Genomic DNA, 15205 nt, shown 5'->3' on the forward strand with positions numbered 1-15205 from the left:
TTCTGGGGTTGATGAAGGGAAATAATGATAAGCTGGAATCTCTTGTTGCAACAGAGAGTGACAAAAGTTTTCAAATAATGATGGAATCCTATCCAAAAGACCCAGGAGGCTCTCATTGGCCAAACTCATGTCATTTGACTATCAAAATAAATAACTCTAATAGATTGTAATTCATTGAAAAAAAAAGAATCAATGAGTAAATTAATAGATAAATAAATAGAAAAAGTCTCCCTTAAAGGGGAATGTACACTAGTAAATATAGAGGGAATGATGAAGTAAGAAAATATTGAATTACTTGAAGCTAAAGCTAATTAGGTGAATATTTGATGAGAAAAAAATTTATATATCATCTCAAAGTATCTCCCCACAAACTACTTACTAATTACAAAGGGGAAAAGGAATAACTTCACACTGGAGAAGCTTTAATCAACCAATCAACATTAACACCTGCAATTTTAGGACGAATAACAACGTGCCTCCTGATGTGATGCACTGGGAATAGCACCATGTGTTCCTGTGGTATTCCTGCAGAAAAAGCAAAACCGGAATTTAATCTTGAGGAATCAGCAAACAAACCCACACTGAGGGACATTCCATAAAATAAGTGTCCTATAATTTTTTTAAATCTCAAGATTAAAAACAATGGTTGAGAACTCTTTCAGATTGAAGTAATCTAGAGAACCATGATAACAAGTCCAGTGGAGGGTCCTGGAGTGAGTGAGGAACCAAGGAAAAAATTGGGACAGCCAGCCAAAGCGAATATGGACCATGGATAACGTGATATGTAGTATCAATATCACACGCCAAAATGGGATCATTGTACTATAGTTATGTCAGAGAATGTCCTTCTGGGGAAATACATGTGAAGAGAATATTTTTCTCAAAATAATAGAAAACAAAACTTGAAGAGATTTCTACTATATTCTATGTGGATGGAGTAAAAGAAGTAAAGTTAGAGAGTAGCACACTATTTTTTTCAATGTTTCCAATGACATTCAAAAATATAAGTAATGGGAAGATAGCCACATTTACAGTAATCTCTATTATCATTCTTAATAAAAAAAGTTTAATTATCCATGAAAGACACTATTTACAACCCATATTTATTATTCTGCCTAAGATAGCAAATGTGTTTTTCAGTTTATGACAGGCAACCGATATTATTAGAAATTATAAAGAAGACAAAGAAAAGTCAAATTTCATTTAAAATATCTGCTTTCAGTAAAGTGTCAAGCATTCTTAGACTTGAGCTAACATAAAAGATATTTGACTTTGATATTTTACGGATACATGTACACATGTGTCTACATACATATGTATACATATACACATACATATATATACACACACATACATGTTCATAAACACATACAAAATGCACACATTTAAAGTAAACATTCTATTTTTTGAGATTTTTCTAAAGAAATAAGACCTCCAGAATAGTCAAAAGTAGACTACCACCACTTGGCACTCAACACTGGTAACCCCGAAAGGATGAACGTTTGGAGATTTTTTGGTTTATTATATCTGAACGTGAAGGTATAATATCTTGAAAAAGATAATGCCCTCTCCTGACCACAAAGCTCCTACAATTTATGGAAAAAATAAATAACTAATTGCATAATTCCTGAGTGCTTTTGTCTAGTCTTGGGCTTAGTGCTGGTTGTTATTAAATATTTCCTGAATTACTCATGTAAGATACATCAAAAGTAACCAAAGAAGTTATTTTCAGCATCTTCAGAAGGTACATCAATTTTAAAATTTGCCATTTCTTAGTTCACCTTAAACCAGACGGATATTGTAAGAAAGGGAAATTTTTTCCTCTACCCTCCTAAGTTCAGTGGCTGGTGCCTTGCAAGTTAAACCTACAAAAGGGAGATTAACAGGAAAAATCATTTATCACATATGCATATGAAGTCCTTCATAGAAAAAAAGCAAAGACCCAAAAAAGCAGTTAAACCCAGGGATACACAGCATTTTAACATAGAGCAACAAACTGTGGAAGTGACAAGATGAAGGAAAACAGGATTAGGCTTTTAAGGGTGGTTAATTGTGGGAAGGTAAATCTGTAGGAGAAACTAATGAAAGATAAGGGTTGTTTAGTAAGGTCTGTTATTCAGATTCCTCTCAGGTGCTGTCTCTGGGCTGAGCCTAGGTCAAGCTTGTCCAATCCACTGCCTGTGGGCTACATGTGGCCCAGAATGGCCTTGAATGCAGCCCAACACAAATTCATAAACTTTCTTAAAAGGTTCTAAGTTTTTTTGTGATTTTTTTTTTCTCATCAGCTATTGTTAGTGTTAATGTTAGTGTATTTTATGTGTGGCCCAAGACAATTCTTCTTCTTCCACTGTGGCCCAGGGAAGCCAAAAGATTGGACACCCCTGGAGATCATCTCTGGTGATTACAAACCATTCTCCCTTTCCTGGCACAAGAGAAGGGAGCAGGTGGGGCACCTTCACGAAGGGAAATTTATGACCTGATTTTAGCCAAATACAGGAGGGTAGAAGTCTTTTCAATGTTTACTGTTTCTCAGTTGCCTTCGGCTCAAAATAATCCTTATGCCAAAGTGCTATATTTTGGGGTGGCATACTCTGATCCCTTTCAGTATATATTTTCTAATATTAAGGAATCATCTAAAAATACGGGTCTTCATATTGTCTAAGAATGCTAATTTTGGAAAACCGCCAATGTTCATGCTTTCCTTTAATTGTGAAGATGCAATGCCTTTTGTCCTTTCGTCTTTAAGAAAAAAAGAGCATTTTAGTAGACTTTTACTAAATATCAGCACTTAGTTTCTTTCTCAATTAGATTGAAACAGCTGGTGTGGACCGCATTTCCCTGTATCTTTGCTTACCAGAAGCATTTGGGAAGTCAACAGAATAACATTGCAGCAGGGACTTCTCTTGGTAATGAAAATTGCAGAATGGTTTCAATAAGAGTGAACATTTAAGGCCCATTAAGTCATCTTTCTTATTGTGCTTAACACCATCAAATTCAATGAGTGAATCAATGGCCACAGCTGGATGCAAGAAGCATTGAAATTCAAGAACGATGATGTCACTGCATCAGTGACAACAAGCTTAAGAAGTAGTGGGTGAAAGATAGAAAGTCATCACTGAATTTTGATTGTAGCTCAGCATCAGATTAGAGGATGACTTGATATCTCACAATGATTCATTAAACCTAAGATTCATGATGTCAAGGGGAGGGAAAGACAGCACAAACATTCTTGAATGTTTAGCAGTGAGCACTTAAGGAGAAATTTATAATTTGGTTTTGGCTTTTGATTTAGTCAAGATAATGCAAACCACAGGATCTTTTCATTTTTATCAGACAAATAGATAAAAACCAATTTTAGAAAACAAGCCTTCAAACTCCAGTGCTCTTATTTTTCTCTCCTCATTATTTTTTATAGACTGTAACCATGGTGATATTCAGACACACAGCTCTGTTTCTTGCATAGCTTCCAAGCTTGCATGTCTGCATGTCACCACCTCCGCACGACAGCAGCCACACTTAGACTCTTTGAAATCCAGTTTTACCTTTCTTTATTTCATTTCCTTGTAATTCTAATGAGTCCAATCCGATACTGCAAACTTGGGGCCACCACCAAGCACATCTTTCCCTTCTCAGAGCTGTGGGTGCAGATGCTGCGATTGACTTGGATGGAATTCTACCCTGATGAGAACCCAAATTAAGTTGGGAAATCTCAGCTACAGAAGTAAGGAACATTATCAGCCACTGAAATAGATGAAAGTGAAGAGCATTTATGACATCACTGAAAGCAAATTTTTTCTTTCAGATTCTGTTAATAGGTAAAATTACCTTCAGAGTCACAGCAGACCAGCCATCTGCCACAAGAACAAATGACCTGTGGCCATTCCAGTTAAAAGAGCTAGCATTTCTCCTTAAACCTCATAAGTACAACTTACCTCTTAGCCATTGCAGCTGACAAGCTCAGTGGGTACCTCAAGAATAATTTGGCTTCTCTGGTGTACCATGGTAGCTTTCTGGCTGCCTTACTACCTCTTCCTGGTCTGTCTTACAGAACACCTGCTGCCTCAGAACACTGGTTTTTCTCTCCTACATGCCATTATTCCACCTCCAATCAGATTCACGTACACATGCATACACCCAAGAGGACTACTTGTTCCCAAGAGAGTCCTCTAGTTTTAATTGTGCTCTTTTCCAATCTCAATCCCAACTAAATCCACTTTATTCCTAGACTCTCCTTGTCTCTCATTAAATTGCTGGTCTCAAAACTGCATCTGTTTGAAGTAGCAGACCTTCTAGACATAGTTCAAATGAGCTTGCATCTACATCTGTGTCCTCTGATGTTCCACGAATCCTAAGTCTATTGAATATTCATGCACAGTCAGTCCCAGCCTCTGCATCAAAAATCAAAACTGTGGATAGGAGTTGAGGACATGCTACCCCCAAATATGACACCTTGGCATTTGCGAAAACAGCAGAAGCAGGAAAGTCACTCTCACCTTCTCTTGCCCTTCTGTCCTGAAACAGGTCATAAAACCCTCCTGTGAGAAAGGAATATCCTCTTATCTGAAGGCACAGGGGCAAAGAAAGAAAACTGAACCAACAGGCTTGCTATGTTTCTTCTGGTTTATTACTATTAGATCACACTTTATATCCAATCTTTATGACTATTTACTTCTTCATCAAACCTAGCACAAAAGATAAACATGTTTATCTATTTCTTTGGGTCTTCGTTTACTTATGAAGGCTCCCATGTCACATAAAAGGTGTATTAAATAAGTTCGTATGCTTTTTCCTCCTTATTCTGTCTTTTGTTATAGGGGCCTCAGCCATAAACCTACGATGGGTAAGGGAAATATATTCTTCGTCTCCTACACTGTTGAATAGTAAAGGATTTTTAGGGTTAACAGGAAGCAGGGAAGAAGTGAATGTAAAGACTGAATGTGAGCAGAGAAAAACAGTAAATGTAGAAAAAAGAATATATTAACGAAATAACTATTTGGCCATAGTTATCATGTTATATATAATATCACTTATTACTAAGTAATTTATGAAAACGTGTCAAGTCTCCATTCGTCTAGTGATAATTTTTTAAAATGCAATCTATTTTAAACAAACTAGAGATTCTAAATAATTTGTCCACAGCAGATGCCCTATTACCACTTATACACAAATCCCAACATACTAATGATGTCATGCCTATGAATGGGGCAGTCTATTTCTAACTTATCTGACCTTGAACATGCCTAGATTCTTCAGATCCCTGTGTCTTCTATATCCTCATCTGCAAAGTGAAATTGATTAGAAGACTGCCAATATCCTACCAGTCTCTACAGGCTAGTGTTACTCATTCCCCTGGCTTTAATTTGAACACATAAACAAAAATTATCAAACATAGACTGAAAATCCTCAAGTTTTCCAAAGTTAAAAAAAAGACAGTTTAAAAGAAAAGATACCTGATCTAGGGATAAACTTTGAGGAAGAAGAAGTTTGTATCATCAAAGGGGCTTTTATAGGAAAGTTGCCTTAGCTGGTTCCAGCAAATAGAATCTTTATATTCCTACAAGGATAAAGAAGAAGATCTCAACAAAGGAAGGATATTTCAACAAAAAATTAAAGGCTATTTTTATGTAGAACTATCACTGAGGCTTTATTTCACATTAACTAAAAATACACTGTGTGAAAACAATTCAAATAAATTTGTTATGAACCATATAAGAAAAGATTGTTTTTCTCATATTGTATTGGACTTTGTCTTTGCAAGAATAATTACTAGAAAATGAGAGTGAGCTAGCTTTACTGATTTGTTCTCTTATATACCCTATCCGTAAAAGCACACAATGATTTTCTGTTTTCCCATCGCTCTTGAACCAGGATGCTCCCTGTGTTATCCTGATCACTGCATTTTGCCACTAGAGGCAGACAAAAAAAAAAAGGGCGGGGGTTGGGGGGGGTGGGCAACTAGCTCATAACCAACTTAATCAGGTCTTACTATAACTCAGAAATAGTAACTGAAAGAAAAAAAATGCTGTTAATACAGGTTCTTTTATTATCAGGAAAGATAGGTCAGAAAATATCACCAATTAGCTAGTAGTCATCAATGATTATGTGATAACAGAGAAAAGAGGTGCCTTGACTGAAAAAGGCAAATTTAGCTTTAGTCAAACACATATCAGCGGTTGCTAAGACAGTCCAAATGTTTTCAGATCCTTTCTCCAACTGGCGCATTTGGATAAGTAGTCATACTTTTCAAAATTTCACATGTATTATCAGATTTAATCATCCCGATAATCTAGGAAGGTAGAGAAATGCCAGTGTAAATATAGAGTAAGTTTACCATATTTATTCATGAGTAAACTGTTATTAATATATTTGTTTATAAATAAATTCCTTAATGGTAACTATGAACATGGAACTGACATGATAGAAGAATGAAAGAAGCCGTGATTCCTACCTTCCATCAGCATACAATATAGGTGAAGGAAGAAAACACAGAGGACAAAAACATTTTAACACCATGTGGCATATTACTTATGGTTTTACACAATGAAACACAAGTACTAAAGGAAGAGCAATAACGAGAATTCAATTTAAGCTACAGTAATCTGGAAAAGATTCAAGAAAAAGGTACAGTCCATGGTGAATCACAAAAGTTGGCAGGATTTGCATAGGGCAAACAGAGAGAGATAAACATTTCTTTGAACAAAACAGGTTAAACAACATATTTAATGAGAAATAATCATAAGTGTATTTACAGTACAGTGAGAATGACATCAAAATATAAATTAAAAAAAGAGAAACCAAGTACTACCCTTGTATTAAACATGAAGAGTTCATGGAGTGTAATAAAAAGCCCACCTATTTTCCACTGTCACTACAGTTTCAGAGTAGTCCCTGGGGCATGTTATGGTCCAGTGGTGTGCTAGTAAACTGACCCTGACTTTCTGGGGGGAAACAGTTCTGATTGGCAGCATTTACCAGTTTCTGTGGCATAAATATGTCCATGGTGGCCAATTTCAAGCTACAGATGTTCTAATCACAGGATCGCAGTGTTCCTGAATATTTAACAACCATCTCTCTCAAGCCAGTGGAATTCTGCTACAGCACACCACTGGTTTCCCTGACCCTTGAAAAAATGTGTTTCTACCATATGTCTTCTCTGGCTATTCTTAGGCTACATAAATTTCAAAGTCTCTAAGTTGCAAAACACTATCTCCTTTTAATAATAAAAATGATGAAACTCATGTAATAATAAAAGCTTTGAACCTGCTTTGAAGCTGGGCAGGGGTGCAGGTGCTCCCAGCTTATCTTCTTCGTCCCCTCCTGCTGTTACTCCTCTTCTTAGTCGGGTACATAATTCACTCTCTCAGCCTTACTGGGCTGGTGAATGGAAAGGAGAAGAAAGGGGCCCAACAAGCACTGCTTGACTGAGACTATGATGAGCTGGTGTTATAACCACAGGACATGGAATATATATAAAGCAGGTGTGCTCTTTTCATATTAACTAGGCTTCTGAAATTTCTGTCTTTAGCACCCTTCTACATGACCTCCCATAATCAGGATGATTGCTTCTCTATTCTAGATATTTTGCTTTCTCCTTTCTCTGTCCTAAGAAATCAAACAATAATTCCACACTTTTTCTGCTGAAATCTGCCTACCTCTCTAAACCAGAGTTCAACAACTTTTTCTGTACAAGGCCAGATAATAAATATTTTAGGCTTTATTGGCCAGATGGTCTCTGTAGCAACTACTCTACTCCTATAGCCCGAAGCAGCCATATGCAATCCATAAATGAATGAGCATGGCTGTGCTCCAAAATCTACAAAAAGGCAATGGGGTTTGGCCCGAGGTCTTGGCATGCCAACCTCTCCCTCAGACAGCCTTAAATAACATGTATTATGACCCTTGCTGACTCTTACACACAGTCCATTGCAAATGCTTACACATCCTATGCCCCGATAAACCAGGGTGGTGAAATAACCTCCCAAATCTTGGGCTGCCTAGGCCAGAAATCACTTAGATTTCTCAGGTGTCTTAGACACCAGTCTATCCAGCCCTCCAAATGATAGGGACATATATTAAGCTTTTCAGATGACGTTAGGATCCTTCTCTTTTGACTTGGACAAAAGGTTTATTACCAGTTTTGGGGGCAGATGAAGGGGTGAGGAGAATGAGACTCATAATACAAAATATACACTTAAAAAAATCCTCAAAACTCCTCTCTCCATCTCAAAAATATAATACGTTTCATGTCCTAAACATTGGCAAGAGGTTTTTCATCCCCTAGTTTGAAAATACTACTTAAGGCCCAGTACCACCTTGGAATATGTTAGCTATTATCCCCTGCTTTTCAGCTCAAACTTCCATTTTAGCACTCTGTGTAAAAGGTTTAATAGGAGTATTGGCATAGATCATTGACATAATAAGCCATGTATCCCAAATAAAGTGATTTTTAACTCTATTGATGGAGGAACAATAAAGTAGTTAGGGTGAAAAGTGATGAGTGACACAAGAAAACTACTCTTTAAGAAAACATAAGTTCAGTTAAGAACTGGTTGTATTGAAAATCAGGAGATATTCTGACAGCAGGGAAATTAATTAGAAGGTTCTTACAGATAATGTAATAACCCAAACTAGGATTATATGTATGAAGATGGTGACAAAAGTGGGAATATGTAAGAGAGACCAAACATCTGAAGGTGACTGATTGCAGGAAATGAAAGAAGAGTGAGTAAACTTTTCTCCCCTTTCAAGTTTAGATGTCAAAAAAATGACAAAAATAAGCAAATCAAGAAGGGCAGGAAACGGAGTGACAAAGATGATGAATTCTATTCAGGACAGGCATAATTTGAGGTCATTTTAACACATCAAACTGATCTTTTATGCTAAGCTGTGGCTATATCTATACAGATTTTGAAAGCTAAACAAGTAGATGATACCATGCAGAAACAGGGAAGTTCACACAGCAAAGGAATACAGAAAAGAGAGAGAAGTTTGGAAATGCTCCCAGCCAGGAGTAGGAAAAAGAAATAAAAATAAACAAGTAAACAAATTGAGTTTATTTTTTATTAACTTTATATGAAATTTTGGGGAATAAGTAAAGTTTTTAATTCGATAAGGACAAAAAACTTCCTTAAAGCCAATTTTTAAACATGTTTAAATATTTGTATTCAATATACAAGGAAGATGAGAAATACTCTTTTATGTAAAGTAGTAAGATTTGATTTATATACCACTTCTGAGTATCAACTCATGGTTCAAGCATAAAGGTCTTGCTGGGCATGGTGGCTCATACCTGTAATCCCAGCACTTTGGGAGGTTGAGGCAGGTGGATCACCTGAGGTCAGGAGTTCGAGACCAGCCAGGCCAACGTGGTGAAACACTGTCTCTACTAAAAATACAAAAATTAGCTGGATGTGGTGGTGCATGCCTGTAGTCCCAGCTACTTGGGATTCTGAGGCAGGAGAATGGCTTGAACTTGGGAGGCAGAGGTTGCAGTAAGCCAAGATCACACCATTACACTCTAGCCTGGGAGACAGAGTGAGACTCCATCTCAAATACAACAACAACAAAGAATAAAGGTGTCAGTACCAGTTTGATTTCAAAAGACCATATTGTCTACCTGGAAATTCACATCAACTGTCTCAGCCTTATCTCCTCATATTCACAATGATAGTGGATACTGCACCTGCACCCTAGAATGATGGTGAGAGTTAAATGAGGTAATGCAAATAAGGCAAGAGCATAATACCTGTCACCTTGTAGGTGATAAATAAATGTTAGGTATCATTATCATGTTCATTATCAATAAAATGAGAGCAAACACACTTTTCTCTCCTTACTAAAGTACCATATAATTTTTTAATTGCATTTTTCCCTAAAATTTACTTTATATATACATACGTATATGGCAAACTGGTTCTAATGGAAACAAACTCCTAGCATTTTCTGTAGAAAATTTACTAACTCTTCTGCATGAGTAAGATTATAGACATATGTCATTGCAAATAAGTGCAAAATATATTCCTGAATTTCTTTTTATGCATTGTTCTGGTGTCATTTCAAGTTGACCATATGCTTTATAATAACAATCTGAACCTTCAAGACAAGTGTTTACTACAGGAAAATTCACATCTATAAAAAGATGATTTGTAAACAAACAGAATCACCCACTGTGTCCTCCAAGAATTTTGTCTATGCGTATATATTCATGTGTTTTAATACTTATATATGGAACAAGAATGCATCTATGTAAAGACACTGTGTTATACACATAAGGTCATGTACTTCTGTTCAGTAACTTGCTCCCTTTCCCAAAGTAGTAGCGGGTAATCCTTTAAGATGTGAACAGATTGATCATGCCTTTGCTCACAACCCTGCAAAGGTTCCCATTTCATTCAGAATGAAAGTCCAATCCTTGCACTAGCCCAAAGTGCTGAATGATTTGATACCCTTACATCATCAGCCCCATCTCCCACTACTCATCCACCTATTCAATCCGGCCACATCAGCGAACTTGCTTCTCCTAGAACAGACCAGGCCTGTTCCTGCCTCAAGATGCTTGCACGAGCTGTTGTATTTGCTTGGTGCTCTTGCCCTGCCCCATCCCTTCATCTCCTTCAAGCCTTTGCCAAAAGGTCACTTTCTCAATGAGGCCTACTCTGACCACTATATTTAGGATTGTAAACCCACCCGGATAGCATGGAATTCTCCAACCAACTTCCTTCACCTGCTCTTCTTCCTTTCTCCATCATACCTATCACCTGGTAACAGAATATAAAACACCCTTGTTTATGAAGCATATTTTACTCTTCCCTCTCACCATTGACATCATCAATTCCACGTGACTGTAAACCAAAGAAGTGTCTGAGACAGGTCTCAATCAATTTACAGGATTATTTTGCCAAGGTTGAAGGCCTGCCTAGGAAAAAGCCACAGAGACACAAGTCACCATAGGATTTGTGCCCCACATTTTCCCTAAGAGGGTTTTTAGGGCTTCCACATTTAAGGGAGGAAAAAGTGGGCAGGAGGGGAAAGAGAAAAGGAAAAAAAACATGTGTGGGGGGGTAGGGATATGCAGTGAGGTGAGTTGCCACATTTTTGTGAGGCTTTGATTAGTGTTCACTTAATCCTGAATCCACATGTTGCATGTGGAAAGACGGGGTAAAGGAACAGTCAATCATGCATTTGTTTCATGCTCAGCAAATCAGCATTTTGTTTTGTTTTGTTTTGTTTTTGAGACAGAGTCTCACTCTATCGCCCAGGCTGGAGTGCAGTGGTGCGATCTCGGCTCACTGCAACCTCTGCCTCCCGGGTTCAAGTGATTTCTCCTGCTTCCGCCTCCTGAGTAGCTGGGACTACCGGCACATGCCACCACGACCAGTTAATTTTTGTATTTTGAGTAGAGACAGGGTTTCATCATGTTGGCCTGGCTGCTCTGGAACTCCTGATCTCAAGTGATCTGCCCGCCTTGGCCTCCCAAAGTGCTGGAATTACAGGCGTGAGCCACCGCGTCCGCCTGCAAATCTGCATTTTACATAAGATAAAGTAAACATAAGGTAAAGAAAGAAGTCAAATATGCATTTGTCTTGTCTAGTGCCAGTGAAGATAAGCAGTTAGTTTACATTGTCAGAGTGAGGGGGGGCCACTTGGGGAGATCCGTAGCCTTCTATCTTGGAGCTATCTGTTTAAGAACAAAAGGAAAGGTAGTTTTTTGTATGGCTCAGTTTTCAAGCTTAACGTTTCCCTTTGCCATAGTGTTTGCGGCCCCAACATTTTATTTTCCTTTCACAAGACACACCCCAAGCAAATAACAATCAAGAACCTAGAAAAGTGACTGGCAGCACAGCGCACATGCTCAATAAATATTTTTGCACAAATTTTAATTAATATTGATTTTAAATGTTGAAAGATATTGCCAAATTGGCCTTCTAAAGCTTTTTTGACTGTTATTTCTTTCCCAAAGAGAGAGAAAAATACACAAAATAAAACCACAATAGCACTGAGTAAAAGAAAGCTTATAATGCAAGTTATGAAAATCAAATGTTATTTAAAAAAGAAAATACTGACAAATTTAATCATATTACAATTTAAAATATTTGTCTGAAACCAAAAGGCAAATAATCAACTATGGAGAAGTATTTGGAACATCTATACCAGACAGGAGGCTATCCTTCCTTAATTAAAAAGGATTTTTTTTTTTTTTTTTTTTGACATGGAGTCTCACTCTGTCGCCCAGGCTGGAGTGCAGTGGTGTGATCTCAGCTCACTGCAACCTCTGCCTCCCGTGTTCAAGCAATTCTCCTGCCTCAGCCTCCTGAGTATCTGGGATTACAGGCACCCACCAGCACATGCGGCTAGTTTTTGTATTTTTACATAGAGATAGGGTTTTTAATAGAGATAGGGTTTCCTCATCTTGGCCAAGCTGGTCTCGAACTCCTGACCTCAAGGTGATCTGCCCCTTGGCCTCCCAAAGTGCTATAAGTCAGTAAGAAAAAGACCAATCACCCTGTAGAAAAACTGACAAACAGGCAATTTCACAGATGAAGTAATAAAAATGATCAACAAAAATATAAGGAGCTAGGCACAATTTGATAAATGCAAATCAGTACAACAATATTATTTTTCATCCACCTCACTGGCAATACCCAGGGTATGGGGAAAAAAAGGGTATGAGAAACCAGACAACGCTGTCTGGTGATATGTTAGTCTTTTTGTGTTGTCCTTGGTAGTTGCTTTGGTTATTTGGTGGTTTGTTGTTTTGCTTTGTTGTTTGTGCATCTCCAAATGTGAATGTAGCCATGTGGACCTTACATTTGTCATCCTCTGCTACTTGCGTGCACACGGGGACTGGGTCATCCATCCATCTCCCTTCTCAGATTGAATGCTGAAGGGAAGGCTGATGTGTCATGCTCACCATTATCTCTCACTCAGCCTGTTTTTATTGGATCAAAGTGTGTTATTCTCCTATCTCCACAGCCAAGTTCTCTGATAGTCTCACCATATAAAGTAGACACATGCAAAACAACAGTCTTCACAGGCCCCCGCTATGCAGGCCCCCAGGGTCCCCGATAGAAACCACATCTGTCCCTCCATTTCCCGCATGCCACTTCTTCCCTATTTGTTTTCTGTGAGTTGCAATATACAGCGGAGAGCTTGGGTTTAAGAATACCATCCATGCTATACAAATACAAAAGTCTAACTTTCTGTTTAGTGCATCCCCTGACTCTCTTAGCCAAGGGCAAAGGTGGATTAAAGGATCTAACGTATACAAGCTACTTAATTCCATCAGCTTTGGAGCTAAATCAAAATTATCCCATATTTTAGCAAAATGTGAAGTTTTGCTTTTCAGTAGTTTAGAATTTTGGTTTTTCTTTTTTTTCTGTACCTACTGTTTCAGAGGGAAGTTATGAGAACTTGTTAAAAAATGCTAACTGTAGATCATATGAATCAGAGTTCTTGAGACTAGTGCTAAATTTATATTTTATTTCCTTCATTCTGTATCACACCATGGGCATCCCTGTGAGAGAAAATAACCCAGGAGGCTGGCCTGAAGAGTGTATACATTATGGGGGGAAATATAATAATCTGAGCTAACACACACTTTCTAATTATAGAATCAGATGCAATCAATCAGAGGTCTCACATAGTTTCAAGCTTTACTAACATTTTCAAGGATAGGAGCAGTCAAGCGTTTCAGGTAACCAAGTCTAGATCCCATGACACTCCCCAAGCCCCTCCTTCCACATTAAAAACATAGTTTTCCTGGCCAAGAATAACAGGTGAGGTGCGGGAGAGGTTCTGCAGATTATTACTCACATAAAAGAGAATTTTTAAGTTATGAAACATCTTTTTATACCCCCAAAGTGTTTTGCTGTTTATGGGCATTCTCCTACCTCTTAAATCCATAGACCCAGGTTGATTTACTATAAGCATTCTTTTAGCTAAGGATATCCTGTTAAAAGGATCCTGCTGATGCGATTAAGTCCTGACAAATATCATCCGTCTATAGAAGTCCATTGAACAGGGAGGCTGGAGCAGGTCACTGGCCTTGCTACCTTTCCTCCAGCGGGTGGGGGTAGCAAGAAGGCATCACCTTGGTAGAGCAAGCGAACGGGTCCCAAGGCAGCTTCTTACACTCCTCCCTCCACACAATCACAGTTTTGTTTTGTTTTTTTTTTAATCTTTAAGCATCCTGAAATTTCAGATGCTCTCCCCATTTTAACATTCCTTATAAGAGCCATCTTCTTTCCCAAGCACTGCCCCTTGCCTGCATTGAAGGACCCTGCTACAGATGCTGCTGCTGATTTAATGTTGCAAGAAAAGGAATATTAGCAACAAATAAGCAAAACAATGAAACGAAGGGCTTGAGATAGCAAAAGAATTCCTATCAAAAAAAGGTAACATATGACCTAACAAGAACAAAGAAGGCAGAAACAGGCTGACTGGATTATACATCTGTCCATGTACGTTACCATAGTAGTGTGGGCGGCTATTAAAAATCCATCTAACAGATGATTACTCTTCATTCATCCTCCTTGATACAACATTCACCAAATGGGGAGGGGGGTGTCAAAATAATCCAGGATGGACATGTTAAAATGCGTGAGATCTGGTATGTGGGAGGAATGAGTCGGTGCAAAAAACACATAAAAAGACAATGGAAAAATAATACCAAATGGCTTAAGAAATCTCAACTTAAGGAGAAAAAAAGCTTTCTAAAGAAAACACTAGAGAGACAACAATGTTAAGTAGCCTTATAAGTGTCAATGTGTAATTTGTAAGAGATTATATACTATTATAATAATTTTTAAATAACTGAATCCTTCTTTCCCGGTTCCCTATTTAGTAAAATTTAAAACAGTTTTTAAAAAGTCTATCTCATTTCAAATAGTAACTGAAATAGCTGCTTTAGTAATAAATCCCATCAAGATAAAAGAGTAAATTACCAAAATTCTTTTCCTAACATATTATATAAATCTTGATTCCCACAATGAAAATTTCTATAGAGAGCATATTTTACACGCATAACTTAAAAACCTGAGATTGAACATGGACAGAAAAATGAAAAAAAAAGAAACTTTATAATGAAGGCATATTTCAGACAATCTTGATGATAACCATATGTGCAAGCTATGAATGTTTTTAAAAAACATTGGAGAAACTACAAAAATATATGCTAGGAATTTGTCAGATTTTAAGGATATGCAAA

General features: G+C 37.6%; 1 protein-coding gene across 5 annotated transcripts in view; it reads right to left on the reverse strand.

Moving 5' to 3' along the window:
- The window catches only part of GPM6A (glycoprotein M6A), a 368138-nt gene that overhangs the window by 269065 nt on the left and 83868 nt on the right, over nucleotides 1–15205 (reverse strand). The window contains exon 1 of one of the 5 annotated variants that reach the window (XM_057302220.2): nucleotides 3933–3950. The exons of the other annotated variants lie outside the window; for them this stretch is intronic. The gene's annotated coding sequence lies outside the window, so the exon portion shown is untranslated. Of the gene's footprint in view, nucleotides 1–3932; nucleotides 3951–15205 lie in introns of those variants that run through there. 5 annotated transcript variants of the gene reach the window in all.

This window comes from Pan paniscus, chromosome 3 (assembly GCF_029289425.2).
Source record: "Pan paniscus chromosome 3, NHGRI_mPanPan1-v2.0_pri, whole genome shotgun sequence".
NCBI lineage: Eukaryota > Metazoa > Chordata > Mammalia > Primates > Hominidae > Pan > Pan paniscus.